This window comes from Callospermophilus lateralis, chromosome 1 (assembly GCF_048772815.1).
Source record: "Callospermophilus lateralis isolate mCalLat2 chromosome 1, mCalLat2.hap1, whole genome shotgun sequence".
NCBI classification, from domain to species: Eukaryota; Metazoa; Chordata; class Mammalia; order Rodentia; family Sciuridae; genus Callospermophilus; species Callospermophilus lateralis.
Genome location: NC_135305.1, coordinates 145828990 through 145848348, shown reverse-complemented (window position 1 = coordinate 145848348; position 19359 = coordinate 145828990). Strand labels below are relative to the sequence as shown.

At 55.5% G+C, this 19359-nt stretch overlaps 1 protein-coding gene across 4 annotated transcripts in view; it reads right to left on the bottom strand.

Moving 5' to 3' along the window:
• Positions 1-19359, bottom strand: part of Ssh1 (slingshot protein phosphatase 1) — a 60217-nt gene that overhangs the window by 33395 nt on the left and 7463 nt on the right. The window lies entirely within an intron of this gene.

The following is a 19359-nucleotide window of genomic DNA, read 5'->3' as shown; positions in this document are numbered from 1 at the left end:
CTGCTGCTGCTGAACACCCAGAGCTCTGCGTGGGCCCCACCAGCACCAAAAGCCCTTCCACAGGCGCTGGGAAGGGGCTCCCTGCCCTGCTTTCTAACACAGAGCAACCTGAGCAGGAGAGGCTGCTCCCCTCTGTGAGCTGATCTTTGCTTCCGACTCCCTGTTAACAACTTCCCTGCTTCCTGGTGCTTGGGGGCGGGGGGGGGGGGGGATTCAAGATCCAACTGAACTTGTACAGGCTGTTTGCATTTTAAGAAAAGTGGGTGACCACTGACCTGTGACTTAACTTAGTTAGGGCTGCTCTGTCCACTACTCCTGTGGAGAGTCTCAAGCTGAGTCACTGAATCTTTGGCCTTTGTTATTTTTAAGTAGCAACAACATTAACATTCAATCTAGAACCTGGGCTGGGGATGCAGCTCAGTGGTAGGGCACCTGCCTAGCATGCAGGAGGCCCTGGGTTCAATCTCCAGCACTGCAAAAAAAGGTCACAATTAAAAAATCTCACTTTCATGAGCTGTCTATCAAAAATATCTTCAGCCTGTGCAGAAATTAAGACTTAAAAAAAGAGGAAAGCCCCAGCTATTAGTTGCTATCAATTATTAAAAAATACCATAAACTCTTAGAGTTACCCATTAAACACACCCATGAATAATAGTAATTATATTATTATCGTTAACCCCTAAATAATAATAGTTCTATTATTATTATTATTATTATTATTATTAACCTGGAGATCAAACCCAGGGTCTTGCACATGTCAGGCAAACACTCTACCACTGAACTACACTTCCAGGCCCCCAAATTATTTACCATGATTTTTTTTTTTTTTAATGGCGCTGGGATTGAATCCAGGGCCTTGTACATTCAAGGCAAGCACTCTACCAACTGAGCCATATCCTCAGCCCCTACAGTGTTTTTTGAAGGATTGGACCATCTATGATTATCTTTTTTCTACTTACTATTTTCCAAATTTTTTAAACCAAACACACTTTAACTTTTATCCTCCCCACTCCCCGTAATTGAGGATTGAACCCAGGGTTACTCTACTACTGAGCTACATCCCCAGCCCTTTTTATTTTTAAATTATTATTATTTTTTTTGAGGGAATTGAACCTAGGACCTTGCACATTTTGAGTAAGTGCTTTAGTGATGAGCAATACCCTCAGCCCTTTATAAATTTTATTTTGAGACAGGGTCTCACCAAGTTGCTGAGGCTGGCCTTGAACTTGCAATCCTCCTGCCTCCAGCCTCCCAAGTAACTGGGATTACAGGCACGTGCCACCACACCCAGAACACATTAACTTTTTTTAAATGGCTGGTTTTTTCTTTTTTAATTTTCAAAGTAATATAAAATATGAATGATACTTTATAATAAAAATTATTTTTCTTAATTTTGTGAAACATCAGTTTAAATGATAAGGAATATAAAAATACAGCAACTCTTTCTTAAGCAACCAGAAAATGTTTTAAGAAAAAGCAGTTCTTAAAAAAAAAAAACCAACCCAGAACCTAAACTTAAGCAAATTAATCCCTGGCAGAAATACAAGGATATTTTCTGTAATATGAGGAAGTCAGCTCACTTTTGCTGCCCCAGACATCTAATGTTAGTGGTTAAACATTGTAATCCTGGAATAAAACAGAACAAAAACGAAACGCTGCGAAGCCTAACCGGTAATTCTGAGGGCTAAGAGCCGGCGTTCAAGTCGGCAGCTCCTGGGAAAACTCATCTTCTATGATGTCAAGTCCACAGTAAAATCTTTAACTTTTCTGGCCAAGTTCTCATGCTAAAAATAGGGCCTGTGTGGCCATGAGGCAATAGGTCTCTGTCCCCTATCACACGTAGGCCTTGAACTGCTGGCAAAGGGCACGTCCCAGCCCCTTTCCTACAGGCACCGTGCGCTTCTCCAGTGGCCCTCGTGGGCATGTGCCACCCTGGGTCCGCTCCAGCTGGAGCCCAGGGCCAGCGAGCAGGAAAGCAGGAGCAGCACCTTTCTCTGCTGGCTCACCTGGGGGAAGGCAAAGGCTCCTGAGCACAGTGTGGCCAATGTGTCACCCAGGCTGTCTCGTTTTAGCTGCTTCCAGATCCCCTGACATTTTTCTACCCCTCAGTCTTGTCATCCTCTCCTTTCCTCGAATTTTACAACAAAGTCTGTGTTCAGAACCGTTCTTTTTTAGACACGATCACTTACTACTTATTCTCATCCAAATCCCAAAGCGCTGGGCCAGGGACTCCCAGCCCTGGGGAAATTAAAACAGCATCAGCGCGGCCAGCAGCAGAGCTTGCTTGTACTGGAGTCTGCGAGGGGGGGGTGCACACTGACCAGCACGCTGCAGCCAGCCGGCCACGGACAGTGACCTTAGCCTTGGGAGTCAAGGAGCCAGGGAACCGTGCTGAGGGGCCTGGGCTCTGGAAAGAGGAGTCTGAACCCTGCAAGGGAATCCAGAGAGCAGGGGACCGCAACTGTAAGGACCCCATGTCCTGGGACACAACAGAGGACCCCACACACGGTGACTCCCAGGGCTGAGGCAGGCAGGGTGGGCGGGCAGGCCTGGACCCATGGGACCAAGATGCACAAGTCTTCCCAACCCCGCTTCTGTGCCTTCCGCTGGGTGACAAGCACTTCCCCTACAGCCAGGGCTTGGAGTGGTTCTCTCTGCGGATGCCCTGAGGGCAGCATATGCCCAGCCATCCAGCCCTAGACGGCCTCCGGGAAGTGACCTTAAGAGATCCACCTTGGCCAGGCCGGGCTGCAGCTCAGGGGACAGTGCCTGCAAGGTACTCAGGGAAGGAAGCCACAAACCCGCCGACCACTCATCCCAGCCACCAAAATACTGGCCTTCTCACAAAAAGTCTCAGTGCTCCCAAAAGACAGACTGAAGTTAAAGAAGGCCTAGCTGCGCAGGAAGCTCCTCGTGGGCCTGAGAAAAATCTTGGTGAGGGACTAAAAACAAAGGCCCAGTGGCCCCTCTCCCCTCCTCAGGGCTCAGGACTTGATGTCTGCAACACTAACACGTCTTGGGAAGAGTCCACAAGAACAGGCTTCTACAAAGCAGGGAGCCAGACAAGACCTTCAACCGAGGCTCCTAGAACCCCAGTCCCAGGCACACCCAGCTGGGGCCCTCTGGGGAGCAGGCGGCGGGGAGGCCAGCGGGTCATACGTACTAATTCGGGCTGGAAACCTCTGAACGGTAGAGATACTGAGTTGGCCGAAGGAAGACGCAGAAATCAGACAAATAAAAAAGGTTCATGACTGCCGTCTTCACGTCCCCAGCGCCCCTTCCACCACGCGCCCAAGGAGCTCCTGCCATCGACTTCGCATGCGGAACACAGGAAGGGCGACAAGAGGCTGGCTGGCAGGCTCGGGCCCCACCCAGGAGTAAGTGGCTCTTGTGGCTCTCTTGTCTCTCCCTGATATTTTGGCTTAAAAAGGCCCTTGTCCCAGCATCCCCTGATGAAAGAGGCCCATTCAGAGGAGCCAAGAGCGAGTTCCTCTAATCGCTCACTCCTACGGGCTCCCCTGCCTTGGGAACAAGCAGCAGGGTGTGCCCTGGAACTGGGGGGGGGGGGGGACAGCTGGCCACCAGTAACTGCCCCCAGCAAGAGGACCCCTCCTGGTTAATGGACATACTCAAGGGTATCAGTCTGGCCAATCATCATCCATCTGGGGGACAGGACAGGACAGGACACGGCAGCTGCCACAGAAGGGACCCTACGTTTTCAAAAGCACTCTGACATTCTGAAAATGCTTCAGTGTGCTAACAGCCACTCTGGGCGGCTGGTGGCCCTTCCCAGGGAACATTCCAGGTGGAGGGGCCACATGTGCCTCTGTGGGCTCAGGGGCACAGTATCCGGGCAAGCCAGGCTGCAAAGCCAGGGGAGGCTCAGATCCCACAGGGCCAGGACACGACTCCAGAATCCAGGGGCGGGAGCCTCCAGGAGCTGGGTGTCTGCCTCTCCCTCACCTGTGCAGCGGGTGGGGATAAGGGTGACCACAGCCAGGGCAGAATGGCCTCCCGACCTCAGCCAGCCAGGCCTGCAGGGTTCTGGAGGGGAGCAGAGGTGTCCAGCTGGGAGATAGTGGAACACTTGGCCAAGGGGGACACTGAGTAGGACTTCTGGAAGGTTCCCCCAGCTCCCAAAGGGCAATCAGTCCTCCCTAGAGGGTTGCACCAGACACTACCATGTGCCAGGGAGCGCAGGTCTCCACAGGCAGGTGCCCCCCACGCCCACCTTCTTAACCCCCAGAATGCCTTTATTTCTCCTCCCAATCCAGCTGTGCTGCTGCTGTGGCCACACCTGCCCTGGTGGCTACGGGCCCCAGGGCAGTGGGTCACATGGCTGAGTAGGAAGGCTGGCCCAGAGGCCGTCTTCCTCAGTCTGAATGCAGGAACGTGAAGGAGTGACTTAGAGAAGTGGAACCCTAGGGAGTGAAGCCTTGGCATCCGGTCCTTGCTGCCCAGGGGCGGCCGGGGGAGGCCCTCATGGCAGGACTGTGGGCGGAGGGACATGGTGCCCGGTGCCGCTCATTGGCCGTGAATGTGAGCAGCTCTCAGAGCAGCAGGGTCGCACTTCTCAGTGCCAGGACTGTGATTCTGGCAGTGACTTTGTGGCCAAGACTGCACTAGGCGCTCACTGGGCCGTGTCACCCACCGCCCACAGCTCAGCACTGTGCATGACGTTTCCATAGGACAAATGAGGGGACCCAGTCAAAGCTTTGAACCAGGAACCCCAGGGACAGCCTGGGCCACTCCCTTAGAGGTCGGGTACACCTGAGTTTGGAACACAGAGCTCAGGCCTGCGAATCTGCCTGAGGGTCTGTCTTTCTGTTGTTCTCCCGGGGATGGGTACTGAACCCAGGGCCTCACACCTGCTAGACAAGCGCCACCCCAGCCCTCGGGCTCTGACCATGGTCCCTGTACCATGTCCTGATACCCCTTAGGAGGCTCTCTTCATTCATTCAAATAGCCGAGTATTCTCAGAGCACGGGGAGCCTGGGGGTACAGGGCGGCAGACATTGATAAGGGCAGAAAGAACCGTCTCCCTGAAGGAGTGGGTACCTGTCTCGGTGGTGAGGGTGCGTGCCATGCCACTTAGAAACAGAACTCCTTCAAGACAAAAGCAGTAGGAGTGGGATACCACACTGGAGACTGTTAGGCCAGTGCCCCAGAGCCCAGCTTACGCCTGAGCAACCAGTGGACTCCTGGAACTCGCTCTTGCCAGGCCCAGCCTGAGCACATCTAATGCAGATGTCTGAAGTTCAGAACATCAGCTCTTTAGAAAGTTCAGAGGTGCGTCTGATGCCCAGCCAAGGTTGAGGACCCGCAAACTGAATAAGAACAGAAGACACATTTGTGGAGCTGGGCATGAGGTGCACACCCATGGTCCCAGGGACTTGGGAGGCTGAGGCAGGATGATCACAAGTTGGAGATCAGCCTCAACAACTTGCTGCTAAAAGATAACTTGGCTAAACACATGCGTGGTCCTTTGAGAAGCATGATCAGGTGCTCTGAAAGAGATCATTTGGGGGCCAGGAAACAAAACAGCATCCTTTTTGGAAGCACCAAAAACAGAGGCCAGGCTTTTAGGCTCTATTTGTTGCCTGCACCACTTTGTTGCCGGGAACCTCGGGCCAAGTAGCAGGACACCTGCCTTGGAGAACGACTGCTGGAACACCGAAAGATTCAACCAGACCACTAATTTGATTTTGGATGAAAGCCATGAACAATTACCCAGCTCTTCGCAGGGAGCAGAACAAGTGGTACTAGCCTATATGTTGTAAGAGGTGACAATGCTGCTGTCACTGGAGAAATGGGTGAAGAGACAGATTCTGCACTGGACCTGGGGAATGTTCCAGCAGAACTCTGAACTCTGCAGCACAGTGAGAGAAACCACATACGCTGGACACCTAAGTCTACACAGAAACCAAGCATTCTGAGGAGGATGCTTGGAATTTTTAGGAACGTGCAATTGTGAATTCTGACTTCATATTGATTCACTGTAGTATATAAATTAAAACATTTCTACATTTTTATTGGGAAAAGCGAAAAAGCTCAGTCGATCACCACGGTAGCAAATTCTTACATATGTCACGTTGCCTCGGCATCCACTGTGACTCTAGGCTTGACCTTCTCAAATTAGGAGGGGCTCAGGCCCAGTCACCCTAGGGACAGCTTCCTCCCTGCCCTCTGGGCGGTCGATCCCCAACTCTGCCTCCTGGTGAGAGGAGCTAGCCGCAGCCTGCTGATGGGCCCTGCTGATCCTCTGGCTGAGTGGATGTGCAGATACGCCACAGTGACGTCCTCTCAGTCACAGCGTGACCTCCTGGAATTCGTGCCTGCTCAATTTTGACCCATCAATTAAAGTCCCTCCTCAGAATGCAAACCTGTTTGTAGACCACCCTGGACCCCCAAAGGTGTTGGCCCCAAGTCTCTGCTCCGTCCTCCCGGGCTCCGGGACCTGTGAGCAACAGACTCTATCTCCCCGAGTCTCTCCTAATCACCGGAGGGGCACTTTCCACGTGGAGAGCCCAAGTCCAAGCAGTCACCCGCAGAAATGCAGGATCCTTGCAGAAGGGGTGGTACAGCGAGGTGCAGTGAAGGGAGCCCAGGCCAGGGCCAGACCTCAGATGCTGTCCCCTCAGCAGCAGCAACGGTCAGCTGGTCCCTGCACGTGCCCACCGCCAACCCAATACTGCAGTCACAGATGTTCCTCTTCTCTAAAGGGCCAGGCCTCACGATGACATGAGACGAGGAACGCGACAGCAGAGCAGGCCTCTTGTAAGCTCTGCTGTGGACAAAGCACTTTGGCGAGGGACGCTGGGGAGCCTCAGGGGACTCTAGGCAGACAGCCCAGGCATCTCCACACTGATCCACACACAAGGAAACAGGAAGCCGCTCAGTGACATGACTTCAGGGTTCCTCGGTTCTGTATCTCACAAAGATCAGAGGCTCTAAGCCCACGGTCCAGGCTGTCAAGGGTCCCAAAGGGGCAGAAGTACTTAAAACTGACTGAGTGACTTTTCCATGGATAGAATTAACCCTCAATCACACTCCGCACTTCGAGCCAAGGGGACCTGAGGGTCATTCAAGGGAAAAAAGGAGCCTATGTAAAGTTGTCACTACCAAAAAGAAGGGTGCCAACAATCGTGAGGAGTAGGTTCTGGTGGTCCGGTTCAGATCACAGGTGTCTACTGAGCGTCTGTTGCGCCCAGAGAGCGCTAACCCCAGGGGATTCGGAAACAGCCAGACAGGGTTCCCGCCTGGAGAAGCAAGGTGAGACAGGACAGGGCAGGAACTTGGATGCGGCATGGGCACCTGCGGGCAGGGAGTCTTCCCGGGAGTGCTCGGGTGAGCTTGGCCTCCAGGAGCACGCAGCAGGGAGAAAGGGATGGGAGAGTCCACAGAATCTGCTCCACACGCCTCACCGTGAACAGAGGGAGGATTTGGCCCTTGTCGCAAAAGGCCCCACGTGGATTCGTAATGTGAACTTATAAATTCTGCTTTATCCGTCAGTTCCTCGTAAGCCTGGTTTGCCAAACTGGCTTCTCAGAACTTGATCGTCCCTGTGTGAATTCACAAAGTCAAGCTGCGGAATGTGCAAAGCTAAGAGCCAAGCCCTGGGCTTGTGGCCGGGCCATCAATCTGTCAGCATAACAAGTTGCAGCCCCTGCCGCCTGGTACCCTTTTAAATAAGTAAATAACAGCTCCAATGTGAATGGTGCTTTGTAGTTCACAGAGAGCCTGCCCCTACATTTTTTCACTTAATTCTTACAATTCCATTCTTCTGATGAAAGAATCAAGACTCAGATAAGATAAATGACTTGTCAGTGGTTAGATGGTTTCTAGGGGCAAAACCAGATTAAGAAGCTCCAAGTTCAATGTCCTTCCTGCTGAGTCCCCAGGGCAGATGGCAGAACTGTCTGACCTGCAGCAACCACAGAAGCCAGTGAAGGTGATGGACACAGAGTGGCCTCAAAACCCCCTCGGGCTGTGATTAGACAGCTTAGAAGCCCCTCCCAACAAGGTGACATTCATAAAGATGTAAAAGAGATTGGCGAAGCTGTTGAGAGAGACTGACTAAAAGCTGCAGATGGAATGGAATGGAAAATTCTTTCCATTACTCTCCCAGAGGGTCCTCCCTCATCCTGCACCCAAGTTCAAAGTCACAAAGGCCCCAAGTGGTAGCAAGGTCCTGCTTTCTGATCTCAGGCTTCCCACTGCGGTCGGGCAGGGCCTTGTTCCAAACACCACTCTGCAGAGAGGAAGAAAACAAGTGGCTCTCGGGACACGCCTGTCAACTGGAGCTCCCCAATCGTTCCCCAAGACACAGAATGCCGAAGAGGGCAATTCCAGCTCGGCGGGCACTAGGCTTGGGGAAAGGGGTCCCGGGCAGGCAATGCCGGCAGGGCTCGTGACAGTGTCTGCTGCCTGGGCCTTCCAGTGTGGGCTTCTCAGAGACAAGGAATGTCCAGAAGCATTTCAGACAGCGGGAGGCATTCTGAGCCAGCCACGGCTCCCCTTCCCACCAGTGGGTAGGAGCAGGCGGCTGAAGCTACCAGCAAGTCCACAAAGCAGAACTTTTGTGTCTCCATAAATGAGACAGCAGATGATGAGCCTGACTTGGTCCAGAACCCTTAGGAGAGTTCTTTGGTGGCCCCCAGGCCCCCAGGGCGGGGCAGAGGCACCAGGCTGCGCTGTGCAGGAGGCGCTAGGGCAGCGAAGTCGCTTGAGCCAGACAGAAACAACAGGCACGCCAAGAAATGTCCTCACAGCAATGCAAGAATTCCAAGAACGGCCATCTCGAGGGCCCAGGTCCTCAGCCTCTCTTTGGTATGCAGCCTCAGCCCAGGTCCATTATTCACAAGACGCAACTCTTCCAGGTGCCCCTTCCTTCCCAGTCTGGGCGACCACCAACTTGGGGCCCTCCTCACCTGCGAGTCATGCCCAGGCACGTTGCCCTGTGCTCAGAGAAGCCCTGCAGGACACAGCGTCCCTGAGGATGCACATGTCCTCTCTCTGCACTAGCCACAGGAGCCTACGGGAACCTGAAATGTGGTCCTCCTGTGACCAAGGAGTGGGTTTTGTTGATTGATTAACTTAGATTTGACTTTAATCAGCCACGTGGGGTGAGAAGCCGTGGCAGGGGACACAGCAGCCCCGGAGCTCTTCAGCCTGATGGGACCTGGACAGGGCCTCCTGGGCCTCGAGCCCACTCGCACAGCTCCTCACCCGTCTCCAGGACATTCTTTCTCAGCCCCAGAACTTTCCACAATGTGTATCTACAGAGTCTGAACTTCTCGTGCCAACTTGCCGCAGCGGCCACACTACCGTCACACCCGGTCAATTAAATTCATTCACCTGACGGTCCAGGTCCAGCTCAAGGTACTCACAGCAAAGTCAGAACTGCTTTCTCACCAGGCAGGTGGACACACTGTGATCCTAGCTGCTGTGGGGCTGAGGCAGGGGGATCACAGGCCCCAGGTCAGCCTCAGCAAAGGGCAGGGGATGTGGCTCAGAGGTTGAGCGCCCTGGGACCAATCCCCAGAGCTGCCCCCCACCAAAAAACGTGCTCCCTACTGAGCACCCTCCTCTGTGGCCCGCACTCCCCCAGCCTCCAAGCTGCTCGGGCTCTGCCCTGCGCCTGCCCACCACGTTGCCCGCCACACTGCCTGCCTCCTGCCTCCCCCGCTGCCAGCCATGGCTCGTCCCCTTCAGCACCTTCTTCACCTTTTCTCATTTTGCAGGTGAGAAGACTGAGACTTAGGAGTTCAGTCACTTGTCCAAGGTCATGTACCTAGAAAGTGACAGGAACCCAAGATGTCTGATTGCCAGATGCGTTCCCTGCCTTCTGTGGAGCTGCGCACTCAGGGGGTGAACTCTCCAGGCGCACATGACCCTGGGGTTGATCTTACTAATTTGCTGAGGCTGGACTTGAACTTGTGACTCTCCTGCCACAGCCTTCTTGATCTCTGGGACTGCTGGTGGACACTGGCTTCCGGCATACTTCAGTGTCACAGTGGGACGGGGGGCCAGAACACACCCAACTTTTAATTGTCCCTCTGTGTCCGACGCACGCAGATTCAGAGCGAATGCTGGCACACACACTGGCCGAGCCGCCCCTCTGCAGCCTCAGAGCGCTCCACGACTAACTCGCCTTGGTCATCTGTGAGCAGCGACATGGGGCAGAAAGCAGCCAAAGGACAAAGCCTCCCTGCTGAATGTGGGGCCACGTACTATGGGAACCAAGCCCTTCAAACAGCACCCCTCTTGGTGCCCAGAAGACAGTGGGTGCTCAATAATTATATGCTGATATGGGCACCTTTGTTGAGCATCCCACTAAGTGCATTCTGTGTACTAACTCTCTGAGTCCTCAATGTCTCTCTCCGAGTATTTTACACAGGGAAACAGGCTCAGAGAGGTCAAGTCACTTGCCCGGGGTCACAGAGCAGAGAAGCAGGAGAGGGCAGGACTCCAGCTTTGGCACCTCTGCTTGTCAGCACTGTATTTCTGCTGAAGTGACACCCTGGGAAAACAGGGTCAAAGACCATTCAGATCTGGAGCCATCTGAGCTGGGGTCTGCCGATGCTGAGCCAGGTGGGGGCACCCACCCAGGAGAGACGGGGCACTCGCTGACCACACTGTGCATATTACAGGACAATGGGCATCATAAATATTGAGAGAGAAAATCAGAATGACCTGGAGGGCGGCACCAGAATGGAAGACGCCCCCGGACCAGGGTTTTCAACACATTTACAGATAATAAGGTCAAGGGGGCTGTGGACACAGTCCTCGCCCACTCGGGGCCGGCCTGGTGGGAAGGCCTGGGCAGCAGCACCCACGGCACCCCGCATGGCCACGTCCATCCTGAATGCCATTCTCCACTGGAAGTGACCAGGGCTCCCTGGAGGAGTGACTGCACCCAGAGGTGGGCACGGAGGGGCAGAAGGAGAGCTGAGACCCAGGTCTCAGAAAGCAGGGCTGCTGATAGACTGGTGTGGGGTGAGGAGGACCGTGGACAGCAGCTTGAAGGAGACCCTGCTGGCCAAACCAGGGCAACGAGACATCAAGATAACGCACAGATGATCAAGGCCGAACACAGACACACACTGCGCAGAGCACACTGCGGAGGGTGGGGCACCACGTGACTCAAGGCACATTCTCAAGAAATAATTCTTAGCAGTGGCCCACGCCTGTCCTCCCAGCAGCTCTGGAGGCTGAGGCAGGAGGAGGATGAGTTCAAAGCCAGTCTCAGCAACAGGGAGGCCTAAGCAACTCAGTGAGACCATGTCTCTAAATATTAAAGTACAAAATAGGGCTGGGGAGGGGCTCAGTGGCCGAGTGCCCCTGGGTTCAATCTTTGGTACCCCCCCCCGCAAAATCTTCTTAAAGAGTAACTACACAGTGGAGCAGTACCCAAAGCCCTGCCGCGATCTGGACAGGACAGGACAGGACGCAGTTCCCCCACTGCTCTCCAGCCAGAGACCACTGCCGGAGTCTCCGCAGGAGGAGCCTCAGACACTCCTCAGGCTCCCACGACTAACAGGGTCTTGGGCCGGAGGGTCGGGGGTCAGAGACAGCTGCGGGGGCTCCCGACTGCAGCGCTGGGACAGGACAGCAGAGCGCACCCAGCAACCCCGAGCTGCGTCCCTTCACTACCAAAGGAGGTCCTGGAGCAACTTTTCTGTGAGTTTGAAATGATTTCAAGTTTTAAAATGTGATTTTTAAAAATCTAACTTAATGGGACTTTGGTAAACCACCACAAGTGTCATTTTTCTATGTTGGTAGGTCACTGCCCCTTCCCCAGTGCTGGGGATGGGACAAACTGGAGCACACCAGGCAAGCGCCCCACCCTGCGCCCCACCACCCATCTGTCACTGGCACAGCTCCTGGCCCGGCCTCCTCCCTGACCCTCACCAGCCAGCGCCCCGCCTGTGCCCCCTGCCCTCTGCTGGGCAGTGGCCTTGCTTTGTGCACAGAGCAGTGGGCAGCTGGGCTCCGCTGGCTCCTCGCAGTCTCCCTGTCCAGGGGTTGAGGGCCTCCCATGTGCGGTCTCGCCCAGAGAAGATCTAATCTTAGCATCTTCCTGCTCGGAGACCACAAGGTGGGAGCAGTGGGCCTCCCATTGTGGAGGCACATGGAGCCGGGAGGCTGTGGTCCGGCAGGACGTGACTCAGCATCCTGCTCACAAGTTCAGGCAGCCAGCAGCCTTGGCACCGAGCGCTGCTGCTGACCTCACCTCTCAAGACCACAAATCACCAGGTTAACTGGTGGCATGGGCACACAGCCTTGGCTCTCCTGTGGGCCTGAGGCCACACTGATGACAACCTGCCTTGCTCAGCCTCCGCTCGGGGGCTCCTATGAGCATCACAGCATCAACCAGAAAGAGCTCTACAGAGGAACTGGCCTGCTGGGGTCCTGTTGTTGTTTGTTTCTTGTGGTTTTTATAGCAACTGATCTTGTTTCTCTCTTTGCTCTGCTACTAGGAAGCTCAAAGTAAGGCTTGTAGCCAAACTGTAATAACTACCAACATTAAACCACACATTCCACATGTGACCTTTCTCCTGACTTTACCTTATCTCCTTACTCTCTCCATGTCCCAGTTAAATTCCACTGTTCTCTCTACTGTTTCAACTCTCTTTGGGAAGGCTACAGTAGGCACAGCCCGGGAGTGACCCTGGGGGTGGGGATGAGGGTTCAACAGAGAATCCCCAGCACTCAGCAGGAATGCAGGGTAGGCACTAAGCCCACGCTGGCCCTGATGAATACAGCAAATAACTAAACAAACCCTCCCCCTCACCAGGTTGCTTCACGGGAGACCCCTCAGCGCCCTGGGCTGCCTGTGAGTCCCTACGGAGTCCCTATGGAGTCCCACTGCGGCACAGGCAGCCGAGAACCCAGTGGCTGAGACCCAGATGTGAAAGTCACCCCCAGACTCCCCCCTGCAGCAGGCAGCACAGCCTGGCTTGAGTGGGCCCGGTGCCTGGGATGTGCCAAGTGACTCCTGGGGCTCTGCAGACCACACCCACAGGCCCTCCCCCAGGGCCAGGATGGGTAAACACCCAGGAGAACTCCTGGCCCTCCTGCCCCGCCCAGCCCTGCCCAGCCCTGCCCCGCCCAGCCCTGCAGGAGCAGGGGAGCACTGGCCAGCAGCGCCCCTAACCGCCTTCTTAGAACAGAGTCTATTTAAAAAGAGCCTCGGCCGGGCCTGGCAGGTGATCTCAGCTACTGGGGAGTGGAGGCGGGAGGCCCACGAGTTCAAGAGAGCCTCAGCGACTTAGCCAGACTCTGTCTCAAAATAAAATTTAAAAAGGGCTGGTGAGGGCTGGGGATGTGGCTCAAGCGGTAGCGCACTCGCAGCGCGGGGCGCTGGGTTCCATCCTCAGCACCACATACAAACCAAGATGTTGTGTCCGCCGAAAACTAAAAAATAAATATTAAAATTCTCTCTCTCTCTCTCTCTCTCTCTCTCTCTCTTAAAAAAAAAAAAAGGGCTGGTGAGCCAGGCACAGTGGTTCACACCTGTGATCCCAGAGACCTGGGGAGAATCTCAGCTGGAGGTCAGCTTCAGCAACTTGGTGAGACTGTCAAAAAATTAAAAGGACTAGGGATGTAGCTCAGTGGTGAAGTGACCCTGAGTTCAAAGTTACAAATAAATAAAGTAACAACTTTGTTTGACTTTGTTTTCATCGTGGGAATATAATTCTTGACAATCTGCCACATACCTACAAGCATGATTGGAAGTCTAATATAAACACAAAACTAGATTGCTGACTGGTGGGTCTGAGGACTCTCACTTCTGGATTTGGAAACCATAATCTAATCTGTCTTTCTACTTCACACAAGAAACAGGGACCCAGAGAGGTGAAGTGACCTGCCTGAAGATGCACAGCAGACAACATGTCTCAACACAAGACCTGAGTTTGGTGACTCCCTCTCACAGATTTGCCCCACTGCCAGAAGGATGATTAGTGGGACCACTGTCACCTGTGAAAGGGAGGCTAAGGGTTCAGAAAGGGTGAGACCAGGGCCAGTGGTATTCCTTAGCAGTCTAGGTAGTGGGATTTAAAAAGTTTAATAAAATCTTCTAGATCTGAGCAAAATTCAGTGTAAGTCAACTTGAACAAGTTTGATGAAGCTCTGACAGAATCAGATCAAGTCTCCACGTCTCCGTTCTCATTTGTCCCCACTCCGAGTTCTCCAATTTAGAAAAAAAATTAATACTAAAGGCAAATTCTGATTTAAAAAGCAAGTGATCCAACGGGCTGCCGGGAATCCCACCTGCAAGAACAGCCCCGTGGTGTGGCGGCCGGGGCTTCGCGAGTCTGTGCTCCCCAAGACTCCCCAAAGTTCACCAGTGGAGCCAAGCCAGGCCCGTGGCTCACGCCTGTGAGCCCAGCGGCTCAGGAGGCTGAGGCAGGAGGATGGCGAGTTCAAAGCAGCCTTGGCAACAGCGAGGAGGGGTCAGCAACTCAGCCAGACCCTGTCTCTAAAAAAATACTAAATAGGGCGGGGACGTGGCTCAGTGGTCCAGTGCCCCCAAGTTCAATCCCTGGTACCGAAAAAAAAAGAAAAAAAATGGTGGAGCCATGGGGGACCCAGAGGTGACCCATGGGGACCCTAGGGTGACCTGTGAGGACCCAGGGGAGGGGCCAGCAAGGCACACACAGCCCATAGCCCTGCAGGTCTTCTGCGGAGAGTGCAGCAGAGGACGCAGGTCCTGGGCAGAGGCCTATCCGGCAGCAGCTGCCTAAGCTGGGGAACATCCCCACGTCACCTGCTCGTCAGGTATGAAGCAGGAGTCAGTGCACAAGGTCCCAGCCCAGAGCCTGAACCAAAAGGCACCCGTGAATACCTTTTCACACCCAGTGTGCCAGTCCCACAGGAGCTTCAGGTGGACAAGGGGGTGGGGGGCAGGACCTACTGAGAGCACCCCGCTCTGACTGGTCCTGAGCGCCTGGCGGGAGCAGGGGAGAGCCCTGCAGAGCCCCGTCCTGCCGCCTGGTGAGAGATGAGTGAGAACAGCCAGAGACACCGCGGAGATCTCGGGCAGAGTCTCGTTCTGTGAAAGCAGGCTGTGCCTTGGGGGGCTTGGTCATCGTGTCCTGAGACTGGGAAGGACTGTTTATAATCCCCCCTTATGGCACTTGTGCACAGATGGGGTGCAGAACCCCACGGGGGGACGGGGAGGAGCAGGCGACGCTCTTCCTCACCCCACTGACGGCCGGGTTCTGGCAGAAAGCCAGCCGTGGGAAGGAGTCGTGTCCTACCCACTGCGGTGTCCCCGGCTGCTCCAACACTGCGTGGCTTGGTACACAGTAGGAGTTCAATGACCATGTGGTGACAGTGGCCCCAGAGCAGGCAGATTAGGTCAGAGGCAATGGACGCTGATCTCTGAGCGCTTCCATCACCAAAGCACAGAGGGAGATGGCAGGAAGCCTCTGTCCCCCGACTCCTGGACACGGTCCAGGACCCTAGTCAGCTGCACAGTGCAAAACCGAACACAGACGAGTCCACTCGGGCGGCCACGGCTGGTCCAGGGCCAGGGCCGTGGCTGGAGGCGAGGAAGTGCTGCCCTCAGGCTGGCTCTGGCCGCCCCGCCTGGTCTAAGACCAAGTTCCTCCCTTCATCTCAGCTCGGCTGCCGGCTGCCAAGGACCGAGGGACAGACCTCAGAGAAGTCCCAGAACCTGCACCCCGAGGAGGGACAGGAGGAAGCATCTGCTGAATGTTTATGACTGAAAAGAGGTTTGTGTCGCTGGAGCTTTGGATTCTGATGCGCGCGCGCGCGCGCGCGCGCGCGTGTGTGTGTGTGTGTGGAGCCATTCTCACGCGTGACTGGGCGACTCCCGGTTAGGGTCTGAGGCGCTCTGGCTAACTGTGTCGCAGCTTCCCGGCCCTCTCCTGATGAGAGAGCCCGTCCATGTGGGGGTGTGACTGACCACTGACCCTGGGGCCAATCACTGACCCTGACCTTGGAGTGCGGCCCCCCTCAACCTTCATTGGATGGAATTCTCCCCTGAATTTCTTGTTCCCCAATAAAAGGCCACTCCCTGGCGTGCTCGCTCTCTCTCTCTCCTGCTAGCCCTGAGTAATCCTTGCTGCCCTACTGGTGGTTAGAGGTGCAAACAGAGAGGGGAGCCGTCTCGGACCTGGTCATAGAAAAAGGTAACTGAGTCTGTGTGTTTATTTCGATCTCACTAGTTAACTTTTATGCCAAGAACCTCATTAATGAAACCATTGCGCTGGCCGCATGGTGGACGTGTGTGTGTGTGTGTGTGTGTGTGTGTGTGTGTGTGTGTGTGTGGTGCTGGGGATGGAGCCAGAGGCCAGGTGGGGGAGTGCTCTAACACTGAGCTGCACCCTGAGCTCCTATTTGGCCTATTTGAAACGAAGACTCCCCAAGGTCACAGAGTACCCTCGACAAGGTGACAAAGGACAGGGCAGGGACAAACACAGGCCCATCACTTCCCAAAACCAAAGCTCTAGGAAAAGCCAGTCAGTGTAAAGGTCACTGAAGGTGACACCCAGGGCACCACATTCAAGTGGGGCAAGTCCAGGAGATGCCCGGGCCCAGAGCAGGAGCAGCCTGTGGTGCGGGGCCCCTGGGCTCCCCCCCAGGACTGCTGGGCGTCGCTGCCCGTCTCGGCACCCTCCCTACACGGGACCCTGAAATCCACTTGCTTATGTGTTTTCTCTCTCTTTTCTGGGGGTGAGGGGCCCAGGACGGACCCAGGGCACTCTGCCACTGAGCTGCACCCGAGCCCTCTGTCGTTTTTACTTTGAGCCAGGCTCTCGCACACGGCTCGCAGGCAGGCAAACTCTGCTACCTGGGGTGTGGACGCGATCAGGGACGCGCAGAGCCTCTCCTGCTGGCCTTGACTGCCCCGACCTCCACGGCTGCAAGAACATGGGTCTGACCCAGAACCGCAGGAGCCCGGAAGGAGAGCCCGGGGTGCAGATGGCACCCAGCCCGGCCAACACCTGACGGCAGCCCAGGAGAGCCCAGCAGAGGACCAGCTGAATGTGCCCAGGTCCTGACCCGCGGCAACTTCAAGATGACACCCGTGCACCGGCATTCTGGGTTCTAGGGATGGAACCCAGGGCCTCCCCCGTGCGAGGCAGGTGCTCTGCCACTGAGCGCCACCCCCAGCCCAACAGACACGTGTGGTCTTAACTGTTAAGTTTGTGGTGACTTGTACGGTGGCATTAGGTGACAGGCCTCCAGCACAGGATGCAGAACCCGGTGTCGGGGCTCCACAGGGAGGACTTAACTGGACAGAAAACAACAGAGGTCATGACCCCACACAGAGCAGAGCAGAACCTGGGGGTGCGGGGGTGACCAGGGGTGCTCAAGGAGAGGGACGTGGGGTCTGCTGAGGACATCGACCCCACCCTGCCCTGACGACCACTTTCCCAGAGCTGTGAGGAGAACGAGGCTCCCCGTGGAGCTCTGGGTGGACACCAGAAGGGGAGAATGTAGGGGACAGAGCAGAGCGAGGTGCAGGAGGGATCGAAGTCCTCCATCGAAACCAAGCAAAACCGGACACCCCAGCTCACCACAGGGCCCAAGTCTGCCAGGACAAGCGAAAAAGAGGACCACAGGACTCCATGACTCTCATGTACGTGATGTGGAAACAACAGATTAAAGAAAAACACCCGTTCATGGGCTGGGCTGGACTCATGGGCTGCGCTGGGCTGGGCAGGAGAGCGCTCACCTAGCACAGGGAGGCCCTGGGTCCATCCTCAGCACCATGTAAAGATAAATAAGTGAAATAAAGGTGTCGTGCCCAATAAAAAATAAGTATTGAAAAAAAAAAAAGAAAAGAAGACAACCCGTTCGCCGCAGCCCACACTCTGGGACAACACAGCCCATCACCCCCCAGTGCCCTGCCTGGCATACAACCACTTACGTCTCGTGCCAAGCCGAGCCGGCTCCTGGGGTGCCGAGGGAGCCAGGAGCCGCTGCCAGCAGGGCCATCTGCTCGCCCGCTCCCACAGCCGACCCCACAGTGGAGGAGCGCTGCGTCCAACAGGGTCCCGTGAGGGGCCGCAGCCATCTGCCCAGGCAGAAAGCAGGGCACGGAGGGGGGCCCGCGCTCTACTGCCACATCATCACCTTCCCAGCATGAGAGGGTCAGTTCCCGAGACACTTCCCAGAAGGCCTGCTGAGGAGCTGTCAGGTCCCGGCGCTGACTCCGTGCCCGTACGCATCCCTAACCACATCTTGTGGGGACGCGCCTGGCACGGAAGCAGCCGGCTCCCAGCCAGAGCATCCAGAGGTGGCCCTCTCAGGACCCGATGCAGCCCCAGCAGGGAGGTGGCCCGCTGATCCTTCCACACTGGGAACTGACACTATGGAGACACAGGACCCAACCTGACAAAGGAGCCAGAGGCACCGGACTCTGGGGGAGCATCACGGGGGCAGGCACCCCGAGCTGCAGCAGAGACCAGAGCCGGGGGGCAGAGGGACTCCGAGCTGGCACAGGGCAGAGCCAGACACAGGCCTGGTGGCTGCGCCCACGCACTCCCCTCTGCACCTGCTCTTCCTTGGCCTGTAGTGAACTGCAGGGTCCAAAGTCCATGGCTCCCAACCAGTAAATGCTGTGTGCAGGCAGAGCGCTGTCACCACTGTGACGGGACACACACACACACCTGCACCAGGAGGCAGGATGGAAACTGTGCACTGCCTGCTTCTGAGGGAAGCCGGACACACCTGAGAGCACCTCTGGCCGCCACGAGGAAAAGAGGCGCTGGAAAAGGAGGCAGGTGGCCTGGGCACAGCAGGGCACGGAGCGCGAACAGCCCTGTCAGACCCCAAAGAGCAAGGTCAAGAGGATGGGGGGGGCACAGAGAGAAGTGGGACACAGGCACACAGGGGTCCCACCAGGGGGTGACGGGTGGCCCAGCGACACAACAGGGGAGATAAGGGGTTCAAGAAGAGGAGGCAGGCGCGCTCCCTGGGATTCAGCAGCAGCTGCCCAGGGTGGAGCCAGTGACTCCTCCGATGCACTGAGATGTGACCACCACAGGTGTCCCTTGGCACCCACAGGCACTGGTTCAGGGACACCCTGAAGACACCACAAACTGCAGACGCTCCATCCCAGATATAAAAGGCGTGCCACCCCACACAACCTGGGACCCTGTGCGTTCTGAATCCTCTCTCCTGATCACTTAGGGTCCCCAAGGCAACGGGGACACAGTGAAAAAGCTCCACCACACTGTTCAGGGAACATGGTGAGAAGAATGTTAAACAGGGAGTCTGTCCAGTTCAGTGCAGCCCGTGGCAGCGGCAGTGACAAGCCCGGCACTTTATTTTTTCTTGAATATTGTAAATACACAGTTGGTTACATCCCAGGATGGA